Genomic DNA, 23,065 nt, shown 5'->3' on the forward strand with positions numbered 1-23,065 from the left:
CAGTTTATGCACTGTTTAATCCCAGAGCTATGGAAATGTAGGAGAATGTGGAGGAAGGCCCTCTTGCCTTTATGTGTTTAGAACTTTGACAGAGAAATAGTGTTGAAGGAATATTGATACAGTAATAAAGAAAGTTGCCAAGTCCTGTTTTTCTACAGTGACTGAGGTTACTTGCTTTGTGGACATCTAATAGAACTTTTTATTTATTTTGTACAAGATAAATATATTCCAGGAAGATTGTGAATACTCTCGCTTCCAAGCTATTTTCCTGATAAATGAGGTAGCTTTCTTCCTTTCAGGAGTGAACCTACAGTTTGTATCCTAACAGAGGAAAAGTGTAAGTTTTGAGAAATTGGTCCTGTGTGTGGGGAAATGTGTTGGGATTTGAAGTGTCCAAACATCCCTTCTGAATTCAGTCACACCTGACCATGTGTTGTGATCTTGGGAAAAGACATTTTAGTCTCCTTCAGTTGAAAATGCAGGAATACTTTAGTTTCAATACTTACATGAGTCAAGCCATTGTTTTTTCAGCTGAATTTTTCTGACTAAGTAAGGACTGCATTGGTTCCTATCTCATGTGCAGCGTGGTCAGTTCAGTAATGGTTATAGAGATTCTATTAAGTCGTGTTGTCTAAGAAAAACTAAAGTTAGTTTACACTGGAGCAGTGAGAAAAAAAGATATTGTTCAAGGGCATTGAACCAATGAAGGTCAGCACATTGCAGGCTGTCAGATGTGCCAAGTGTAATATTTTGACAAAACAGCTGACATTGACAGCATCTCTGAATGGCTTTTTGCCTGGAAGTTCATAAAAGATAATGGTGGTGAGCAGATGTCAGAAGCATATAGGCTTTTCTGAGAAAGGGAGAAGGAACACTAGGAGAAATGAGGAATACATGAGAACAGGTGATCACAAAATTAGAATGTCTGCAGGCTGACAGCCACAGGAACAGATGGAAACCTTGTTCAGACTGAAGTTGAAAGGAAATACAGAAAAAGCACAGATTGTCTTAGACTATAGAGCACATATGATCTGCTATACTATACATATGTAGGTGTGGATGCAAAAATAAAAGGCAAAACTATGCTCTATACATATGAATAAACCCTTGGATTTAGATGTTGCAGAACTCTACAATGCTAAAGTAAATTGGCCTAAATCTTACCTGTTTTTCACTTTTCAAAATGGAGCTAAACCATTACTATACTGCTTTGGTCCATAAAAAAAAAATTACTTTTGAAAGGACAAACAATGAAGCAATAAAAAATGCAGCAAAATGTCAACATGAGCGAGATTTACATAATTAGAATTTTGTTAAGCATCTAGTTCTATCAGGAAAGTTGTCCCAAGCCGAAAAGTTACATTTCAGAGATGTTAAATAATGTGACTAAGAATTAAGGAAGGGAGAGGTTTACCATCCTCCTTATAGGAATGGTCCTGTGGCTGTGAAACACTGGCAGAGCTGCTGTGTTAGTGGGACTCAGCTGTGGGAAGATAAGTGAAGGATGCAGGCTACCAGAAAGGCTTCAGTGCCACAACACTCTGTTTCTCCACCAGAAAGTCTCCCTGCCCAGCAGGTTTGTGATACCAGCAAGCCAGGTTCAGCTGCTCCTGGATCTGCAGGATGGCAGGCTGAGAGCAACAGGTTCCTCTGGTGCAGCAAAGGCATGGGGAGGTTATGTTCATCACAGGCTGCAAGGTGTGGGGATAATCTGGTAATGGGAGACATGACTGCTTTTCCTATAGAGATTGATACCACCTGGAAATTAAGAGAGAAACTCACCATCCTCTGATTTCTCAGGGCCTATTTGGGTGAGTTTGCAGGTCCCAGTTAAAATGTAAGTGCATACTATTAAAAAACCTTTTAATAATTAGTGAGTGGCCTCCCTGAAGACTCAAGAGAAAAGTAAGGATTCTTGATTCTCATTTTTTAAAAAAATCTATTTTTTTTTCTCTGCTAAAAGTGTGCTAATGTAGAATCTTGTGAACAAATTTGCTTTCATTAATTCGATATGAAACTGTCTCTGTGTTAGCTGATTTTCTGCATGTCTCCAAAACTGTCCCTCCTTATCATCCCCCTCTCCCCCTGAATCTTTGAGCTTCTGTTAGCCTAGTAGGACTAATCCTATGTAGGTCAATGGTGTTTCAGCCAGTTGTTCTCTGCACAAGCACATGGATATTTTATATTGTTGCAGAAAATGGGTTTTGCTATCCCCTTCAACACAGACACAGGAAAATGGGGAGGACACATCTTTGGATATGTCTGCAATATTCAGGTTAATGACCTATTAATAAAACCCATTCAGGCTGGTGTGCTGCCTCTGAGACAGCAGAGTGTGATATTCAATAGTTATTCTTACTGGCAGATATGATCAAATTGCAGGATGTTCCTTTGTTAGTGACTGCCTCTTTCACACAGCCCCTTTCCTGATCTACTGCATCTGCTCACTAAAAGTAGCTATTTATAACTTTGCATTTCAAGGTTAAAACAATTCACAAAGATCCATCTATTTTCTACGTAAAGCAGGACTGAAGACAGGTACATCCTGAGTACCTTTTTCTTGTGCTTAATATTACAGTGCAGCGTGACAAGTAGACTATTGTTGCATGGATGTTATGTGGATAGAGCTAACTACAAACATGGAGAATGAGAAAGGTTTTAAGTACCTTGGAAGGTGGACATCTTTTGTGATTTGTGTTTGTGAAGCAGTATTTCATTAGATTATTGTTACCAGGATCTCCTGAAAGTTCAGGGAAACTTCTATGGCAACGGATATATCATGCTTATTTGAAATTGAAATTAAATTTATCCATTATTATTTTATTGTGGGATGAAAATGAGGTTTGTTTTTTTTTTTTTCCCCAATTATTAAACATTTTCCTGCCTAAAGAGTGGCAGTACAAGATGCTTCTGTGAATAAAATCAGGGTACACATGGACACATACATACACAGTTATAGCAAATATTTACAAAGAAATGGAGACAGTAACATTTTTTCTCTCTAATAAAACAAACTATTGAATACTGCATGGGAATTAATCAGCTTCCTGCTTTGGTGTGAGTGTGGTAAGTGGGAGAAGTTGCAGAGCAAGGCTGTTCAATGTTGTAGTCCAAGATTACATTAAATACAGAGGGTTATAATATATATCTAATATCTTCCAGGATAAACTTGGCAAATGTAATTCTCACACCTAGAGAATGGTGTGTTCAGAAAATGACTTTTAAGATATCTAGCAGAACATACGTATTTTTGCTGCTTGACAGTAGCATCGTTTTACTGTATGAGTTCTTTTATATCATGGTTTCCTGGCAGTTTTTTTTTGTTATTTTGGAATTTTATCAGATGAGGAAAGAGACCCCTTATTTTAGCATGTGTCTTTTGGGGAAAAGGGTAGTGACAGAAGTAACTTCCTGTGCATGGAATAGAATAGTCTTCCTTGGCCTTTCTCAGAATTTACAGTCCATTTTCTAAAGGTATCTTTAAAGTAGCTAGAGAATAAAAAGAAGATTTTTCAGGGACACTTTGAAGGGTATACATGCTTATATTCTGCATTGTAGAGTTCAGTGCTACTACTCCAATTTCTGGTATCTGGCACTCTGAATTGACTGCTACTCAAACCCCTTTTTAACAAAAAGAATGCCTGCAGTCATACCCACCAATATAAAATGCTGCTTGCTAATGCTCCAATTCACTAGAAACCCTTCTCCACCTGGTTGCTGGCAACCCACATAAGGAAATCTCTAGCTTTTCACGAGCTATGTTGTCTGTCTGCTGTCCCTACCCCCTACCTCTGTGTTTTCTCCTTTTATTTTTCTGATTACTCTCCACCCCAGTTCTGTAGAATTGGTAGGTTAAAACATCTCATAGATACTAATTTCTTTTATTTGTTAAGTACATTCTGTATCAGACTATGGAATTGTATTAGGGAGAAATCAGGTGAGCAGAGGTGCGTTGGCAGCATCCTTCAGGAGGTGCAAAGGCTCCCACGATGGAGACATGGGTAGCCACATTAACCACGTGTGAAATGAATTTCTTGACTGTGCCATAGCTGTTGGTGAGGTTTCTCTGCAGTCTGGTGTGATTCCAGGGCCCCTCTGGCTGCCCTTGTGGCACATGGAGCTCTGCTGTCTGGAGAGAGACCCAAGCAGCAGATGATGATTTGGATGGAAGAGAAAGGTAAATAAATATGTGAGGGAATGAGCAGGAGGAGTTTGTGGAAGGGAAGGAGTCTCTCTGACTGCAGCTGAGGAATAAAAGTCTTGCTGCCTAGCACGTCGTCGTACAGGCAGTTTAGTTAGGCCTAGTTTAATGTGGTCTGGGGCTCCTGGTTGGGTAATAAGTACTGCATGAAAATCACTGCTCTTTACATCTTACCAAAGATTAGGTTACCCAAATTCAACTACCATTGGAGTTCTTTATAAAAAATAATGCAAATTAAGCATAAAGAAAAAGAAAATTTAATCTATGAAGGGATGATTAACAACTGAAAGAAATAACCATAAGAAGTCTTTTGTAATACTCACTTGCTTATTTAGGGTATCTGGTTTCTTGAAAATGTTTGCCAAGATATTTTTCATAAAAGAAGAGGGAAATGGAGACATTAAAAGAATCTCTTTATGTTAGTGAAGAGATGTGTAATATATCCTATGTTATGCACATAATTATCATACATACATATCCTCTGTAATGCATATAGTTATAGATAATAATATAAATACCAATCAATTTAAAATATTGAACAGCTGTTGGTGAGTCTGAGTGATGTAGGGAGGAAGTTTAGAGAGTAGTCCCAAGAAGGAAAAGTACCTCTTTTATGTGTTGAGATGCTTTAAAGGATGCGGTTTATTACTAAAGAGCTGTCGTCTAGAATGCTGTAGCAGTCCTGAAAGTGCCCAGGTCTCTCCATACCAAAATGAATCTTACAGTTATAACAAAAAATGGGGTAGTGGCAAAGCTGCCAAATATTTAATTTATCTGATGAAATGTGAGCATCAATTTTCAGGGACTGAAAAATACCACTTCTAATAGAGTTGTGTGTGTGGTTTGAGTTTTTTCCTCCTAATTGGTACTTGTAAAAGATCTACAGTATCGTTAAGAGGCAAGGCATGGATGATATGCTGAATTACCCTTGGTAAAGATCAAGAAATGTATCTAATTTTTAATCAGCTTTATTCAGAGAAAGAGTTGTGCTAGCCTACAGAAATTACATTGTCTAGATATTGACATTCTGTTTTCCAGTATCTCTGCACTCATTAAGCACTAAAATGCAACAAAACCCCGTATACAGACACCTTCACTCTAAATTCATAAATAAAACCTTCAAGAAAGTCTTTCCAGTGCTAACAGTCTGACCCTGCAGCTTTTCCTGGAAAAAAACAAAAAACTCTATTTTGATGTGGTCTCATTCTTTCTGTGATAGTTATGGAATTTGTGTGGAATATGGTCCAGAAGATAACTGGGTAAATGGTAGCAGCTGTGGCCTTTTGCTGATAATTGGTCCTCTACTGTTTTTTCCTCAGTGGAAAATTTGGGATGAAAAATTGAAAAGAAGGATAATTTCTGTAACAAATACTACAAAATATTAAATAATTTATCTTTTTTGGCCTGATTTTTGGAAAAAGACATTTTTGATCACTGGAAATAATAGAAGAGTCACCCAAAAGTTCAATGGGAATTTGAATACATTATGAGATCAAGTTCTCATCCCACATTTCCCTACGGATTTTCAAAGAGATGCAACTAATCTATATTCTGACAGGTACTTTAGAGATAAGCTAATTCTCTGAGGTTAGGAGCATTTGAGTTGTCTTTTCTTGTTTCTGCTGGGCCTGCCATACAACTCACCTACTGTTTTAATCCACATTGAATACATATTTTGTTTGCCACTTATGAAATGAATTCTGTTGCCTCATGAGAACTGAGTTAATACTGTTTCTACAGTCCATAACCACTTCTCAAGAATTAAACATCTTGACTATGTATAAACAAGGGCTGTAGCCTGTTGGGGTGTTCTCAGCCACGTTGTGAGTGGAATGCAATTCCTGCCTGTTCTAGGGAATGCTTTCACAAGGTGGTCTTGGCTTGTGTGGGAGTGTTAAAGCATAGTTAAACAGTGGGGCATGGGATTAAAAAGTGGGTTTATGGTCTTCATGGTTTTTAGATTAGTATCTCTCTCTGCTCTAAAATTTAAGGACACATTTCTACAGCTGTTTAGTCTCGAAGGATGCAAATCCATCTCTTGTTGCATTCTCCAAAGCTTATTTGCATCTATGTTTGACTTCTCACTGAGCACTGAGGATATTTTTGTTCTACTTACCAGTTCTGTAAACTCTCAAACGTGCTGAGTTTAGATTACACAGCCCAAATATTTTTCAGGGACAGATATTAATTGAAATTTAGAGAAAGGAATTAACAAAAAACCGAGTGCCTGTACTGGAAAATATATGCAATATGAATCTCAGGGATGTGAAGCATACACAGATTTGTTTGGTATCAGTGGTAGCTGAGGTTCCTCAGCATCTCTAAAAATGAAGCAAAAGAACAGTTACCATGGAAATGTTATTTTTGTAAGTGCTAACTTAGGTGAAAGACAGGTCAAGATAAAATGTTTTGGAAAAATAAAAAAGCAAGGTAAGTTTTCCTTTATAGAATATTCTTAAGTCAATTTTGGCTCTAAATTAAAATTTCTGTGCAATTTGAGTTGAATAAAACCCACTTTTACATTCATCATAATAATTCTATGTACTGTTCAGGTGGTTTTCAGACTGATCTGGAGGTACACCTATTTTAAAAGCAAGTGGTATGTAGTAGTTTCTTAATTAAAGAGAAGATATTACAAAATGAACTAGAAATGAAAAATGGAAGTAATTTTAATTGCAAATATATCTACCATAAAGGGTGACCTTGAGCTGTGTTTCTAATTATATATATATTTTTATATATACACAGATAAGATGTTAATATAAATCATGTAAAGCATTCTATTTACATGAACTTTTTGAATGCTTTTTACAGATGTGTAAATTGCTTTAAGTGTAAATGGAGAAAAAACCCTCAGTAATTAATTAACAAAGAATACTTATGTGACTCTTATTTTGTTAACTTGAATATATTTACACATTCTGGATTTGTTAAAGGAAAAAAGAAAGTCAGATGAACAATATAAAAAAAAAAAAATATTTGGTAGGTGTTTCCCTCAGGAATTGTCTTTATCAGCCAATAAAATCAGACTACAGAATTTAGGAGGAAGTGCACAGGAGGCCCTCAGAATCTCATTTGTTTCACTTAACTGGCCTGAGTGAGGAGCCTCACATGAACATTTCAGATGAATTTATTGCCAGCCAGTGTTAAATTACAGCCTGTGACAGGACTGGAGCTGCTTTGTCAGAGAGGGCCTGTAAATGACAAAGTTGCTGTCACTAACAGCAGGAACACTTCTAGGATGACAGACTTAGCATGAAGTCCCATTTCTCTTTGTATGTTTAGAAGTTCAGTTACCTTTTTCAGTTTTTGGGGGAAACTGTAAAGCTTTATTTTGAGTAAGTTTAGGCACATCCTTTATGATGCTATAGTAGATTTCTTTCAGGAGCTGGCCTTGAGTTTAGAGGGTGAATAGCTGAAGCTAGCTGAGTGGACACTCCTGCTAACGTGGCTTATGGCAGAGTTTGTGACTGACTTTTGTCAGTTTGTTTCACTGCTGATGAACTGGAGTGAGAGCCAAACTGTGGGCAGCAGGAACCATCAAGAGGTTTGGGACTGAACAGAAAACAACTCTCACGGTGAACATGAAATGATGAAGGTACCAATGTCACATCTGTCCTGCAGGAAGGGAGAGCCAAGCTGAAGTCTACTCGTCCCCCCTGGCTTAGTGATGGAATTTTTCTTCCCAAGGTAACTTGCTAGTTTGTGACAGCTTGCAAGGGAACTAGCACATTATGGATGGCAGGAATCTGGAAGGTGAGAGAAACTACAAAACTGTCAATAGAGATTAATATGCAAAACAACAGAGGGACCCAGGAGAATTGAGCAGTACAGAAGATTCACCATTTTCATGAATTCAGTTCTTTGCTCTTTGAGCAACCTGCTTCTGCTACCAGCCAAGTTTCGGAGCTTGTTGGCAGCTCAGTGTGTATCAGGCAGGAATTGGCTCCTGCCAGTACTCCCTTATGCCAGGAGATTAATCCCACATGTTGCAAGGAGGAGGAAGACAAAGAAGCATCTTGTTCTACAGACATTGTGAGGTGTTCTTCATCCATGAAGAGCTAAAACTTTAGTCTCTATTTGCTTAGGCTATCAGCTTGGCAATGCATGCCCAGGTGGAATCAGGTGAGGAAAGAATACCATTGCAACAGGAGAGCCTGTCTGGGCAGACAGTCAGGAAACCCCTGGAAGCTTGTAGTCCCATTAGTAAAATTCCATTCTCAAACATTCCTCCTGCAAACTTACATTTGTAAAAGGAAGCCACACCTCCTCCCCAGCTGACCTACAAATCTGCTACATTTTCTTCTCTTTTCATTAGGCTTTTTCTGTTGTTTCAGTGGTGCTTTGTCACACATAGAAAAAGACATTTGAATGATATTTTAAAGTGCATCTCTCCATCAGCTCACTTTTTGCTCATAAAGGGAAGTAAACATGACACAAAAGGGATTCTGGTTGAATTTTAAAAAGCTAAGGCTTTGTGGGATTCTGCTACTCAGATGCAGCCTACATAATGTGTTGGGGAGGTTGCAGAAATAAATGTTCTCTCTTGTTAAACATGTAACTTGTTGGGGAGATTCTTTTCTTTTCCTAAGCAAAAGCCTCATATATGAAGAAATATAGAGAGAACTTTTCATTAAATCTTTCAACTTGAGAAATAAAATGAATCAGTTGTCATTATATAGAGATAAAAGAGATTTCCCTGTATTTTGTGTCAACACAAATGGTCTTTATTATTTAAAAGGTGCTTTTAGTAAAGTATATGAGAGTATTATTCCAGACCTGAGCATTTCACTTGCTTTGAAAGACAGAAGCCAACAGGTAGAAAGGCCAGGGGGTAGCACCAATTAGCAAGGCAGGAGTGTGTGCTCCTGGCTAATCCTGACAGCCTGCTCTGGGGAGCAGTAAATCCTGGGCAGGCAGGTGCACATGTGCTCAGCACTGCTGACACTCAGGATCTGCTGCTGCTCTTGCCACTCCACCCTGCCCAGATTCCACTGGGTAGATTTTAAATGAGGGTTTGGTGGAGACCATAGTTAGAACAAGGCACTGTCTGGAATGCAGAGGGCAGCCTTCTGTGAGCAGTCCATTTCAGGGAGGAGGAGGAGAAGAGCTGATGAAGCTGTTTAAGAAAAAAAATAAGATTCTTATTTTAAGCTGTAAATGTCTAAAGTGATAGATTTAGGAGGAAGGGGTTTATTTAGAGGAATAAATAATAATATTTGGACAGCCTGAAGCAGAGGCAAAGGTGAGCTTAGAGAAATCTAACTGTTGAGAAATAATAGCATGCAAACTCCCTAGAAAAATATTTTTTATCACTTTTATAATTCCCTATTTCAGCTATGCCCGTAAGATACATGCTATTTAAGTCTCCAAAAGTGCATGTATTCTCCCAGAACCGTAGCAGGAAGCTGCATCTGGAAGGGAAGACTGTGACTGGTTCCCTGAAACAATGCTTCCCTTTCCACTGTTAGTCATTCTGTCATGTCTAAAATTAGTTCTGGCAGAATCCCACTTTGTATTCTGTTATGGAGAGGGGGGCATGATAAGCTCAGTTTCACCTTCTATGGAATAAATAAGAATACATCCAATGATAAACAAGGCAAAGCAATAATTCTAATTAGTATTATTTTACAGAGTATTCTGTTTAATTACAGCTAGAGGGAAAGACTGTTTCACAGCCATAAATTTTAGGGGTCCCTGGGTTGTCTTAGTACTCTAAGATATTAAAAAAATGCTCTTTTGGCAGTGAAAATATTAGCAGAGTTTTTATGTGGTACTTCATACTGTTAATAGGAGAATTTAAAATCAAAACAGAGTGAAGAAAAAAATCAAAATTCATGAAAAAAGACTCAAGTGGGGCTACAGTTAGCTTTGCCATTTTTCTTCCTAATTAATTACAATATGTAAGACTTCTGCAAATCACCATGTAAACACTTTCTCTTGAAAGGTTTCACTTTTTCAGGAAACCTAGCAACTCCTGCTGTAAGTCTGTAAGTTTCCACCATTCTTGTATGCCATGGCCCAGTAAAAATAAAGATTGTCAATTAATAGAGAATCCCTATTTAAATTATATACTTTTTGAATAATGCACTTATACTTCCACGTAAATAATTTTAGAGTTTTAACTACTTAATTCTTTAATCTGTTGAATTAATTATTCAGTGGTCATCTAATTAAAAACTACCACAACAAACCAAAGCACAAACATAAGCACAAACCCAATCATGTAGAAACAATGGAAGAACTATCTGCAAAAGCCTGACATCACTCTGCAGAATGTAATTTTTACAAATGCCCTACTGATTTCAGGAGCACAAGTTTCCATGGAAGACTTAAGCATATGAAGAATAATAGCTTCAAAATGTATTAAATATTTCAGTCTTTCTGAAATATAACAAAAATAATGCTTTTGTTGTGAGACCTGTTGCATTCATGAGACTTTACATAATCTTTTGGAGACTTGACCTGACTTCACTGTTTCTGTGTGATTTTCATGTAGGTCTGAAGTCAACAGGTTGTGAGAGGAAAATTAGATTCAGGGCACTATATCCTTCTTTCCTGTGCATCTCCTACAGACCCTTGCATAAGTTCAAAGTATGCATAAAGTACAAGTAAATCAGGATGGGAATGAGATAACTCTCTGCAGAGTCATTTACAATATTTCTGAGAGAGACTCTAACATCTAATATATAAAATAATATTTAATGTTGACCCAAGGAATATACTCTAAGGTAAAAATTTACTTTGAGCCCAAACTATGGGATTCAAATCACCTGAAAAAACAGATTTTACAGGTCTGAAGTGTGGGAATCACCAGTAAGTCAAATAGATTAGGGTGTTTTTTCCCCTATGATTTCTAACGCATTGCTACAGTGCTTCAGTATTTTTTATTACTTTATTAGTTTTCAGAGGTTTCCAAAAACCTGCACTGGATTTTCCTTTGGAGTATTATGATGTAACACTTCTGAAAGATACAGAGATAAGCAAAGCTTAGAATATTTAAGAAGGAAATTTTGTAACATTAGAAAAAAATTACACAACTGCTTTTTCTCTGGCATCTTGTTTCCCCAGTGTGTGATACTTGGCCTAGGAAATAGTAGGAACTACATAATTTAGAATATTAATTCCAGTGTATCAGTCACGGGTATATCAGAATCTTGAATGAGGAGTACCAAAAGCATTTTTCAAATTACTGCAGGATAAAATGTTGATACAGAGCATCTACACCAGACATCCCGTTCCCTCAAGTGGAGATTTTTCTCGTTGTGCTTTGTTCCTGCAAGACCTGTGAAAATGGTGCTGGCAAATCTGCAAACAAAGAATTACTGTAATCCAATCTGAACACAACAACAACCCCCAATCTGGCTGTAAGAAAGCATTTCCTAAATCCTCTGCTTTTGAGCAAGATGTAATCCTTGTTATTTTTTTTCAGATGACAACAAGCTGTTTTAAAATGCAATCGCAACGAGATAGAGGCTGGCAAAGTTGGGATGGGTGAAGTTGTTTTTGAATCCTCACATAACAGAGGGAGGCACTGCTTTTAGGCAACAATAACTACAGGCACTGAGAATCTTCAGGTTTCTGGGGATTAGTTTTTCTTTCCATATCTTTTCCAGCAAAAGGGCACATGTATGCCTTGATTTGTGTGAGCTGCTTTTTTTTTTCCATGGAACCTCTCTCCTTTTCGCAACTCAATATATAAAATAGAATTATCTGATAGAAAAGCAAACCCACGATGTCTTGCTGTCATTGGCATCTGCAAACCTGGAGAAATTTGTATACAAATTATTATGAATGGATTCAAGGGAAAGCATGTATAGAGAAGAGCATAAGCAAAGAGGTTGGAGCCCTGTGGCATATTCTTGATTTGCAAAAATGCTTTTAGCAAGGGTCATCAAAATTAAAATGATTCAATTCAGACTAAAACAGCAAGTTCAGGTCCTTCAATATTCAGTAAGCAACCTTTGCAAGGCAGACTATTGTTATTACTTGCATAGCTGGGATGATTAAGACCCTTATCTAAAGTGACCAGGAAGGCACATTCTGCAACACAGGCTTGATACCTGGTCTTGAATAGAGTATAAAGAGGAGATTGAACCTCATCTATTCCTTTATATATGAAAAATACAAAACCAGAACATTTCTGGAGGAAGTACATAGCCTTAGTTTTCACATAATCACTTTTTTTTTTTCTTTTTTTGAATAAGAGATTTTGTGTCTGATTTTGAGGCTGTTGGTTGGGGTTGGTTTGGTTGGTTTTGGGGGTTGTTTTTTGTTTAGGATTTTGTTTGGTGGGTTTTTTGTTTGTGTGGGGTTTTTTTTGGTTGCTTTTTGTTTTGTTTTTGTTTATTTTTAGCACAAGCTTTTAATTTAGAGAAGCACTCTTGGAGGGCTTTTTGCATGTCTGACTTTCCCCAGTCGTATTGCTTATAATGTCTTTTTATTCTTTCACTCCCACCCACTCATCCATCTTCTGCCTATTTTAGGTTTACCCCTATTTTAGGTTTATAGGTTTGTAACTCTCTACCCTGACCCTATCCTTTTTTAACTTTATCCTTTTCTCTTAGGGATAAAATAATAAATCAAGACATAGTGTTTGGAATGGCTGCTGAGTGTAGTGTTTCTGAAGCAGTGACTGAAATACAGACAAGACATGATGTAGTGTGTTATCTGCAGCTTTGTCATCACTGCCTAATGGGCATTACAGCAAACTAAGAAAACCATTTATAGCTTCATGGAAGGAGACTGCAACACATTTGGTGTAAATGTGTATGGGTTAATGAAAGCTTAATTATAGCAAATGGAGGGAACATTTGCAGTCTTCGCTGGAGGAAATGAATTAGAAATGACCAGCTCAAGGAGGCTATAAAGAAAACAATCAATAGTATTAAAGTGGAGAAAATGGCTAATTCTGATTCTTAAAAGAGCAAAAAAGGAAAAAGAGTTATACTGGTGTTGGAAATTACATACTAGTCAGATGATAAATTCTCTTTCCAATTTTTATAATGGACAGCACGATCGAAGTGTTCTCATTTAGCTCCCAATCTTTGACCTAAAGATTTCAGTTTAGCAGGTGTACCAGTGACCCATAGTGATCTAATTTAAGTGTTATTAGAATTACAGTACTGTAACATGGGGGTATAAATAATACAAGAAAAAGAACAATTACAGCAATTAACCATGGCATGCACCACAAAAAAAAATAAAGAAAAATAAAAATCACCCTGCAGCAGCTTAGAATTCATTAAAGTAGCAGAGAAATTACTGAGCTCTCAAAACCTGGTACTCCTGAAGAGGAGAAGAAACCCTGATAGATTTAAACAAAAGAGATCAGAAAGTATCTTCTGTGACCAAAGAGAAAGAGGCATAAAAGAATTAAAGGAAGACATTGGATAAGCATAAAGTTAAAATCTGTGGAAAATATAATAATATTGTCTTAGACTCAAGTAATAACATGAAGAATCTGAATTAGAGACCTCTTGATGCAAAGGTAAGACCACATAAGCCAAATGTAATGCAAGATTGTGAATGAGTCTGACATTTCTGGTGACTTACAGTGCAGTGAAAGTAAACACTGTCTGAAAAGAACTGAAGCCTATGAGAATAATAATTATACATAAATGGAGAGAGGATCCAGCCAAAGTTAGAAATCCCATAGACAACCTGCAGATTTGGTTTGGCTGTTTCTTGCAAACTCTGTCACAAGATTTTGTGTCTAGTAAACACTAGAAAGTTTGCTGCTTTCTGGTAAAGCAGATCTTATGAACAATCAGACTGGTACTTGCTAATGATAAGAAAAAATAAACAGAAAACAAAATTGCCCACATAATTATCTGGAGATAAATCAGAATTTACAACCTCCTCCTTTTCTATAGAATCAGGAAATTTCCATGTGGATGCTAGATACAATGATTTTAAGGGTGTTTCAGAAGGTCCCTCAGGGAGCTCTTCAGTGGATAGAGGTTCTTGTACCTGTTTTAATTAGGTCTTAATAACAGAATGATTAAAAAATTTCTTGTGTGCTAGTTGAGGCTGTGTTGAGCTTTTCTTCCTCTTGATGCCATGTTAGAATTTCACTGAGCCAGCATGGCAGAAGGTTTAGGGAAGAGATCATTGATAGGAGACTGTGTGGAAATGAAAAGTGTGCTCCAAAGTCATGTTAGACATTCCAAACAAAACTACTGGTTTGGGACTAGGGCAAGGACAGAATAAAAATTAATATGGTAATAAGCTGTTCCAGTGAATTCACTATGTGTGCTGAATGCAGCTGGTTAATACCCTGTGGAAACACATTAAGTGGTGCTTCAGACAGCAAGGAAACCCTGATGCAGAATGTATGTTAAATAATGAGGGAAGAGATGTATGGACAGACACTCTTGTATTAGGGATGGTGGTGGTAAAGACAGGGAACCAGACCTGTGTGTGGCAGAACATGGAATTCTCATTTGCAGGGGCTGATGTGTTTTCATTGCTGTTATTCCAGTCTGGTAATGCCAGTGCCCAAGGCTAGCACACAGTTTTTATACTCCCTGGGTACAAAGTGTGATCTAATCCTTCCACACAGGTGTCTGTTTTGCCAGGCCCTTCATTTCCTTACCATCCAAAAAAATAAAAGACACACTTGAAGAAGTTGATAGGTTTTAATGCAAGGAAGTGAACTAGGCTTTAGTACATAAGAATATCTAAAAAATACAGAGCTGCTGCCCAGAAACATCATTTCAGTGGAGCTACTCGAGTGTGCTAGAAGACCTGTTTTTATTTAAGTGCTGTTATAGGTTGAGGTGTAAAACCAATAAGCTTTAATGTCTCTTCAAACAACGCTATTAAGGTCAGACTGCTCTAAGTTACATAAGATTCTTTCCCTGATGATGTTTTTGCCCTTGTTTGTTTTATTACGTTTTTGTCATCTCATCTCCCTGTGGGCTCTTCCTTAATTTTTCCTTTACTGAGATCATTTTGGTTGACAATTCTTTTATTATAAAACTCTCAATTATGGGCTGTTTTTCTTAACTCTTTAGGTCTCAGATAAATGAGGTGACTTGTAAACCTTACTTTCTCTTAAATAACCCCAAATAATCGAAATTTTAGCCTTGATGATTTTGAAGTGAGGTTTTAAATTGTAAGGTAGAGACTCAATAACTGTAGAAATCAATAAACCTGTTTTTAAAGGTGTTAAAAATTTTATGCCATGGGCACAATAATTTTGGGGCTTATGCATTTCAAGATAAGCAATGTTATTTTCTGTAAATGTTTTACATAGGGAAGGCCTTCGTGGAATAAATCTGAACATTTCCTCAGCAGGTGTGCTCTGCATGGATCCTGTCTGTTTAACGTTTTGTGGATGCATCATATACTTGAATCTCTAAGAAATCATAGATGCAGATTTGATTTCCTGGGCAGAGTATCCAAAGAGAAATGGTGCAGTTATTCATATTTATTTTTATGAGAAGCTGTGTTCCAAAATTTGAATTTTTCAGGGTTGAAGTGGTAAAGAGCATCTCTTGGTATCTGCTCCTTGCCAAGGAGCACTATTTCATATTTGTAGTAGTAGTTTTTGTTACAACCTTGTGTAGTAATACAGTTCATTCAACTGGCCTCTTGGAGGTCTTGGAAGGAAAGACTACCTGTGTCCACATTGCTCAGAAAAAATGTCTGTGACATACTTATTGAGGAGTGTATGCTCACACCAGACCTCACTGCATTCACTGACATTGTGGAGAGGTAAATCCCACTTTGTTAGTGTCACACCAACTCACCTTGCTGAATAATCAGACATAGTAACTCAGAAATAAAACTTTGCAAGGCTAAGGCTCATCTTGGCATAAGCTCCACAAGTGGCTCCCTACTTGTGAAGTTTTTCTTGCTTGAAATCTGTAAGTCAGTAAAATGGCATAATTTGGAAAGTTTCAAATGATGTAGCAAACACATTTTCCAGTCTGTTCTGAATAGCAGGTGTATCAAAGTACAAGAGCATGTAATTTTTAGGTTATCATTTTACCATTCATAGTGCAAATACAGTTGTTTATGATGACTCTCTTGCAGCTGAATTTCATTTCCCTGTCCTGCTTTGTGCTTAGTTAACAGCAAGTGAATGCTGCTAATAGCTCTGCTTGATCCCATTGGTCTTGAAAACTTAAGGATCATTTCTCCTTTGACTTTAGTGAAGTTTCCAATTGGCACCTCTTACAGTGTCTTACACAACACTGCTGAAGTTTTATATGAATTTTTATACAGCATAACACCCAATCTCTCTCAAACTCACCTTTTAACATCTTTTACAGCTTTTTTAACAGATTAGGTGTTTCCTGAAGGACATGGGCCCAAATACTTGCCTGGTTTTAACTGTATTGATACTTTAGCTGTCTGATAGTTACATGACCTATTGTTGTTCACACATCACATGCTGGTGATCTGGACAAGGAGACAAATCTCCTGTATGTCACTGAGCTCAGTGAAATAATACTGAACACTGAAATAATAATAGGTACAAAATCTTCAGCAAAAAGTTCTGTGTAAGTCAGTATAAATTCCTCTGTAGATGAAATAGTCTTGGTATGTGCAATGCCAGCTCAAAAATGATACCTTTTTATAATTCCTGAAAAATAAATACTGGCAGCTTCTATGCAGTGGATAAATGCAAAGGGAAAATATGAAGTTCTAAAGAGAAAAGTTTTGGAGTTGCAACAGATTCTAAAAATCCTTACATCTACCTCTTTTAAATGGATATTCAGTGATACTTTATATTATGATACAGCTGAGGAGGGTTTATAGCCACCTATTTGATTGTAAATTATATTCTCAAATATTCTTTAAAAATTTTAAATTGTTAGGTGATTTACTGTTCTGTGAAGTTTGTTGCAGCAGTTACAATATATTTTACATCACTCAAGAGATTTCCTTTAGAGAAAAGATCATATTTCTTTGCTTTCCACTGGCACACATAAAAAAATACAACAGAAGAAACTGCCTAGTCATAAAACACCAACTGTTCAAGATTGGCTCAGGAAAGAACCACAATAAATGTTAATTGATAGGGAAAAACCAGAGGAATTAACAATCTGCAATATTTTCATGGAATACAATAAAATCCAGCCTGTATAACTCAAATTTTTAATATCAGATACCTTAATCCATTAGGAAATGATAGCCCAGGAATTTATAATCTCTGTTATTACAGAAATCATTCTGCAAATTACAAGTATTCTCAGAAAGAGAAAATTCTGAGTGAATAGGAAGGAATGATTCAAGGGTGGGGTGGAAGTAAGATGGTTCATTTTGGCAGCCAGCACCTTGATTTGCCTTGAAATCATGTGCCCTTTTCTTTAGCCTGGTTCTAATCCTGGTTTTGTGATTTGCAGTTGGCTCCAAGCAGACCAACCTGTTCTGCACCTGTGTGGGAATTCACATCAACTTTACCTGAGCTGGCTCCTCTCTTAAGAAAAGAACAAATGTTATCAATGCTGTTACAAAATGCTGTGTTATTTACACAATGTGTGGAAATATTTAAAAATAAGCAAAAGGAAATGTTTAATTATTTTATACATGGATGAATGGAGAAGGCATAATTTGATTCTGCAATGGGAAAACGAATTTTGGTAATTTAGGGACTAATGATAGTCTTGAAAATGCTTGAGATTAAATTAATTGATAGAACAACAATCTAATAGTTTTAATTTTGTGCCAGGTAGAATGAGAACTGTAAGAAACTTTATCTTTTGTGCTTAAGCACTGAAGTGAATCACTAACACAAAGTGGCACTGCTTAACAGAGATGGTGTGTGTGCTGCCAAGTGCTGCAAGAGGCTAAAGACCTAAATAGCCTTGGTTTTGGCAGCAGGGTCTGGTGCTATTTATTGGCTCTTCAAGAATCATAAAGATAGGAGGGAGCACTCATGAGGTGCAGATTTTAACTACATTATGAGTACTCTTTGTCCATAATGCCTCATAACAATGAATTGATTTTTCTAGTACACTGTGGATTTCCAGTACCATATTCATACTTGTTTTAGTATATTTAATGTGTCAGATGCATTTCCTCATTGTTTTGTTATTTGGTCATAGTACTGTTGCTTGTGGAGGTGATAACTGGTCAGAGAAAAAGTGGAGTCTGCTGTGTCTTATTCAGATTGATGGTGTATGAGGGAAAGCAGACAGCACTGTCACTAAATGCAAAAGTAGCAATTAAATTCTGAACAATTAACTGGCAACACACAGATAGAAAGCACCAAAGAGAACTGGGGAGTTGTGAAAGGAGGGTGGTTTTTCCCCTCACCAGGAATGTGTGAAAAATATTGTTATAGGGTTTTTTTGCCCCAGTCGGGAAAACTACTGCTGACTTTTATAATCTGTAGAATGAGCAATGCTAACTTCAATTTAGTTATAACTACATTCAAAGGCAATTTATTACAATTTCTCAAACTTTATCATCTTTATGCTCTCAAGGAGCACTTGATTAGATAACTCAAAGCCACTGAATTACTGAATCAATGAATAATATGCTATTCCACTTAAAAGGGGAATGAAACACTAATTCAGTTCTCTATAGGTAAAACAGAAACAGTGCTACAGTAATCTTCATACCAATAAAGAGCACTTTAGCTATTAAATTCTGATGGAATAATTATTAGATTTGGATGAATAATGGATTCCTCAGCTTATTGGGTGAATTGGAAAATGAAGGCAAATCTTGAATGAACTAGAATACATTTTTTTTAAAATTTTTTTTTTAGTTCAGGTCAGTTTGTAAATGAAGCTTATTGTTTCAAATAGCAAAGTCTAAAGGTTTAATTAAAAAATTATCCAAATCACATGTGTCAGTGTTGTACCAAAGAAAGTTTAATCAATCCTGGCTCAGCACTTTTCTTTAAGTCCGTGAAAATTACTGGTTATTCCCCCAGATTATTTTTCATGCAACTTTAGATTTTCTTACGAATTATAAAAAATATTTTTTCACTACAATCACAAGACACTGTACAATGCTGCATTGTGTGCACTTAAATTTGGACTCTGTGAGAACCTTATGTATAGGCTGATCTTTTGCCTCTCTGTTGTTTGTTTTTTTTCTGTCACATTGGATAAATAATTAAGAATGGAAATAATTTTCTTCTCACTTTTCCTTTCTTTCTCTGCACCCTCTGGAACCCCATTTGTTGCAATACAATTAGCAGCGAGCTAATTTTGGCAGATATTTTTTTCATTTTGAATTGTAAATGATGGAAACCCAGGATTCAGGGAGCAGATTTGCTTGCAAAGCCCCTTAGCACAGGAGAGGTTGTAGAGCAGAATTTTACTGGCTGTTTTTAAGAATAAGGCCAACTGAATATAAAGTGTGTCGAAAGTAGGACTGCCTGAGAATTTTGAGTGCTAAGGAATTATGAATTTTTAACCAAGAGACTGCATGCAATACAAGATATTCAGCAAATAAAAAGAAGTATTTTGTCCTTTCTTCTGTTCAAAGTTTTCTGTTGCAAGAGTACAACACAACGTCCTCTGAGGGCATACTCTGAAGACATAACAAAGCAAGTGTCCCTTTAGGCTTCATTATACTGATAGCCTCGTTTTAGCTGGCTTCTCAGCTGTCTTCCAAAGTTCTGGTTGCTTCATGTAACAATTCCACCACCATCTACCAGGCAGGACCTGTGTGCCCAGTGCAGAAGGCAGAGGGGATATGACTGTCACCTTACACCAGGTCCCCTTGTGCTCCTGCTGGGGCACCTTGGTGTCTGTGCACTGGGCACTTGTGCCACTCCTGCAGGAGTGCAGAGGTTTTGCTGAATGCTCACCAAACTGCCAGGCACTGCTTCTTTTCACAGATCCTGCCATGGATCCATCCATCCATCCATCCATCCATCCATCCATCCATCCATCCATCCATCCATCCATCCAGGGCTCATTCTGTATTCAACTTAATGCTTCACCTTTATACCACTTTTAATATCTTGTATGTATTTGGTGTTTTCTTCAGACTGAAATAATTTTTGAGGATTTTTCTTCAGTTATGCTCAGACTCAGATTGAAATTGGGAAATTTCTGTTTCAATCATTTGCAATCACAGACTGATCAGAGTTTTAGGAATAGGCACCTACCTGGTAGGTGTGCTGTGAGGTACTACTGAATATTAACAGCCTAATAGGTTTTATATTCTTTATGAAGCATCACACTGTAATCAGCATGTGCACCCTTCTCTAGCTTTCTTGGTATTCAAATAAAATGTTAGGATATGCTTGGGGTACAATATTGTCAAGGTACAATCCCATCAACATCCCAATTCTCTGACACTATGACCATTATGATGATAGAACTAAATTTGAGCTCACCAGTGGAGAAACAATTCCTGCTATTCCTTTGCAAGAGCTGGAAGAGAACCCTTGAGAGAGGTAGTTGCCATTTGCCAGGGAACTGAACCAGTGATATAAAATAGGTGGTAAAATCTGTGTATCATGTCTGCAAAATCTGGTATTATAAGAACTACTTATTATGGCAACAAATAATAATATTCTTGTATGTATGGTAATGGTGCTGAACCTGCTCTGCTATTGTTGTGTACTTAATGTTTCATTACCACAGTAGTGTGGGAAAGTGACTACACAGCAAAGTTAACACAGGCTTAATCTCTTTCATAAATTACCATGGAAAAGAGACATCTTTTATGCATAACTCTGAAAAATGTCCCTCTCCTAGTGTGAAATGACATGTTTCAAGTGAAATATGGCACTCCAAAGTTCTGACATTCAGATGGCATTAAAAAAAAAAGCAGGATTTTGTGGTTTAAAAGTAATCCTAGCCAATTCTAGTATGTGAATTCTAACTTGGAAATTATGTGTTTTAGCCATTGTTAGGAACGGTTCTGTATGTCTGGCCCTTCAAATTTCTAGATTTGTAATTCTGGTTTTGGGTTTAGGTTACTGTAGCTGCTGTAGATTTTGTGACAGAAAATGCAAGCTATTTCACAGATGGGTAGGGAGAAGTTTAATTGTGTATAGCATGAGTAAGTGTTTACTTACTTAAACAAACAAACAATAGATGCAAAGAACATTTTATTCAATTACTTAAGTGCTACAGAAAAGAAGGATAGAATGTAATTATCAAGATTATTGCCAAATCTCAAATGTTTGCTCTCACTGACTCTTATGGTGTTCACTTCTAGCTCCTTTCTGTAGGAGACATCTGTGCTGTACTAAAAATATTGTGCCAAAAGTATGGCCTACAGGGCAAAATTAAGATTATGGACAATGGAATTAGTAAAATGGAAGTGAGCAACTCTTGCAGTCACTTCTACAAAGGCTATCCTTTTCCTTTGCTTTTAGTTTTCATTAGGTATAGATTTTGGAACTGTGATCTAGAATCTTGCTGTACAGCACCACAGGGGAACTTCCATCATTATTGATGCTCCCAGTCTCTTCCATGTCCTGTGCCAAATCAGATCTGTCTGGCAGGTGAAGCCTTGGCAGAGCAAAGCTGTGGAGCTGGGACGTGCCCCATATTTTATACACAGGGGCTTAGCTGCAGCCCCACTCTGGGACCTCAGCTGTGACATGACCTGATACCCAGCATGAGACAGGAGTGCCAACAGAGAATCTCTTGGGGCTGCTTTTATCAGATTTTAACTGAATGCTTTCCTTTACTTCTTAGTCCTTTTTGGACCCATGGATGACTACACCGAAGATCTCCCCTTTTCTAGGACATCGCTCAGTCTTCCCCTGTCCCTTTCTTTGTAGGTGAATGGTGGCAGTGCCCAGCTCTAGAAATTTCCTAGTGTAGACTTATGTGGAATTTTCCTGCTTTCTACCTGCCACCTTTTCCAAGGAAAAGAGGATGTGCTCTGAGAAACTGCAGATGCAGGTCTTGTATGTCCCAAAGGTTGGACGCGTGTGATGCAGCATTGAAAACAGCCAGGAAAGATGGGTGATGTTGAATACAAATGAAAATTGATTCCACTCCACCTATCTTGGAACTTGGGAGACCTCAAAGAAGTTATTAGACATAAGGAAATCTGATCTGTACAATCTACTAGTAGCCACCTAACTCAGACTGAAACATCTGCTCCATTTTACCCTTTAGTGTCCATTGTACTGAGTTTGAACATTGCTGAGAACTGCTGGGTTAAATGAAATATTGCTGCACAAGTTTGCACAAAGGCTCTTTAACATGCTGAGATTTTTCTCCAATGTGGTGCTGAACACAGAAAATTAATCTTAATATTTACACATATATATCTATGTGTACACCTTGCTGTTGAGCTTTATGCCAATTCTCAAAAAATCCAGCATGCAGACATAGGAACAACAGAGACCAGGCCTTCTGTGAATGAAATACTTTTTACCTTTGGGAGATGTTGTAAAATTTAATCATTTGACAATTATGAAGTGCTTTATGTTCTTCAGATGAAATGTGCTATGTAAATGTGAATTAGTATTATTGATGAGCTCAAGCCACAAGATTGAATGCAAATGAGAACTTCTCAAGATAATAAATACTCATTATTCATCATGAAGGATGATGAAAAAATTAAATACCTTTTACAGAAGATAGCAAAAGTATGAAGTTTAGCTGTGAGCTGAATCAAGCACAGTGGTTGACTTCAGCCAAAGACTGTTGTTAGCATGACATGGATGTGGACCAAAAACCATAGAAAAATTTCCTGCACAGTGGGGTAGAGGGCAGCTCAGAAACCCATGTCAAGGAGCATTCATGCTTGTGTTGCATCTTTTTTTTACTGGATATCTCAGAGTCAAGCAGATGTGTTGAAGGAGAGATGATAAAGTGGCAGCCTGCAGCAGTGAAAGTGGGATTCATCTGAACAAATATGGATGTATATCCCAAGTATGATGCATGCACATCTAAGAAAGTCACCCCAGGCAGTGCA

General features: G+C 37.3%; 1 long non-coding RNA gene across 1 annotated transcript in view; it reads left to right on the plus strand.

Annotated features, from left to right (window-relative positions):
• Nucleotides 1-1,790: 1,790 nt before the first annotated feature.
• The window catches only part of LOC147651936 (uncharacterized), a 47,605-nt gene continuing 26,330 nt past the window's right edge, over nt 1,791-23,065 (plus strand). Inside the window, exon 1 of the long non-coding RNA XR_015289824.1 lies at nt 1,791-1,905. This is a non-coding gene — a long non-coding RNA (uncharacterized LOC147651936). The remainder of the gene's footprint in view (nt 1,906-23,065) is intronic.

This window comes from Cyanistes caeruleus, chromosome 8 (assembly GCF_971803275.1).
Source record: "Cyanistes caeruleus chromosome 8, bCyaCae1.hap1.1, whole genome shotgun sequence".
Lineage (NCBI taxonomy): Eukaryota > Metazoa > Chordata > Aves > Passeriformes > Paridae > Cyanistes > Cyanistes caeruleus.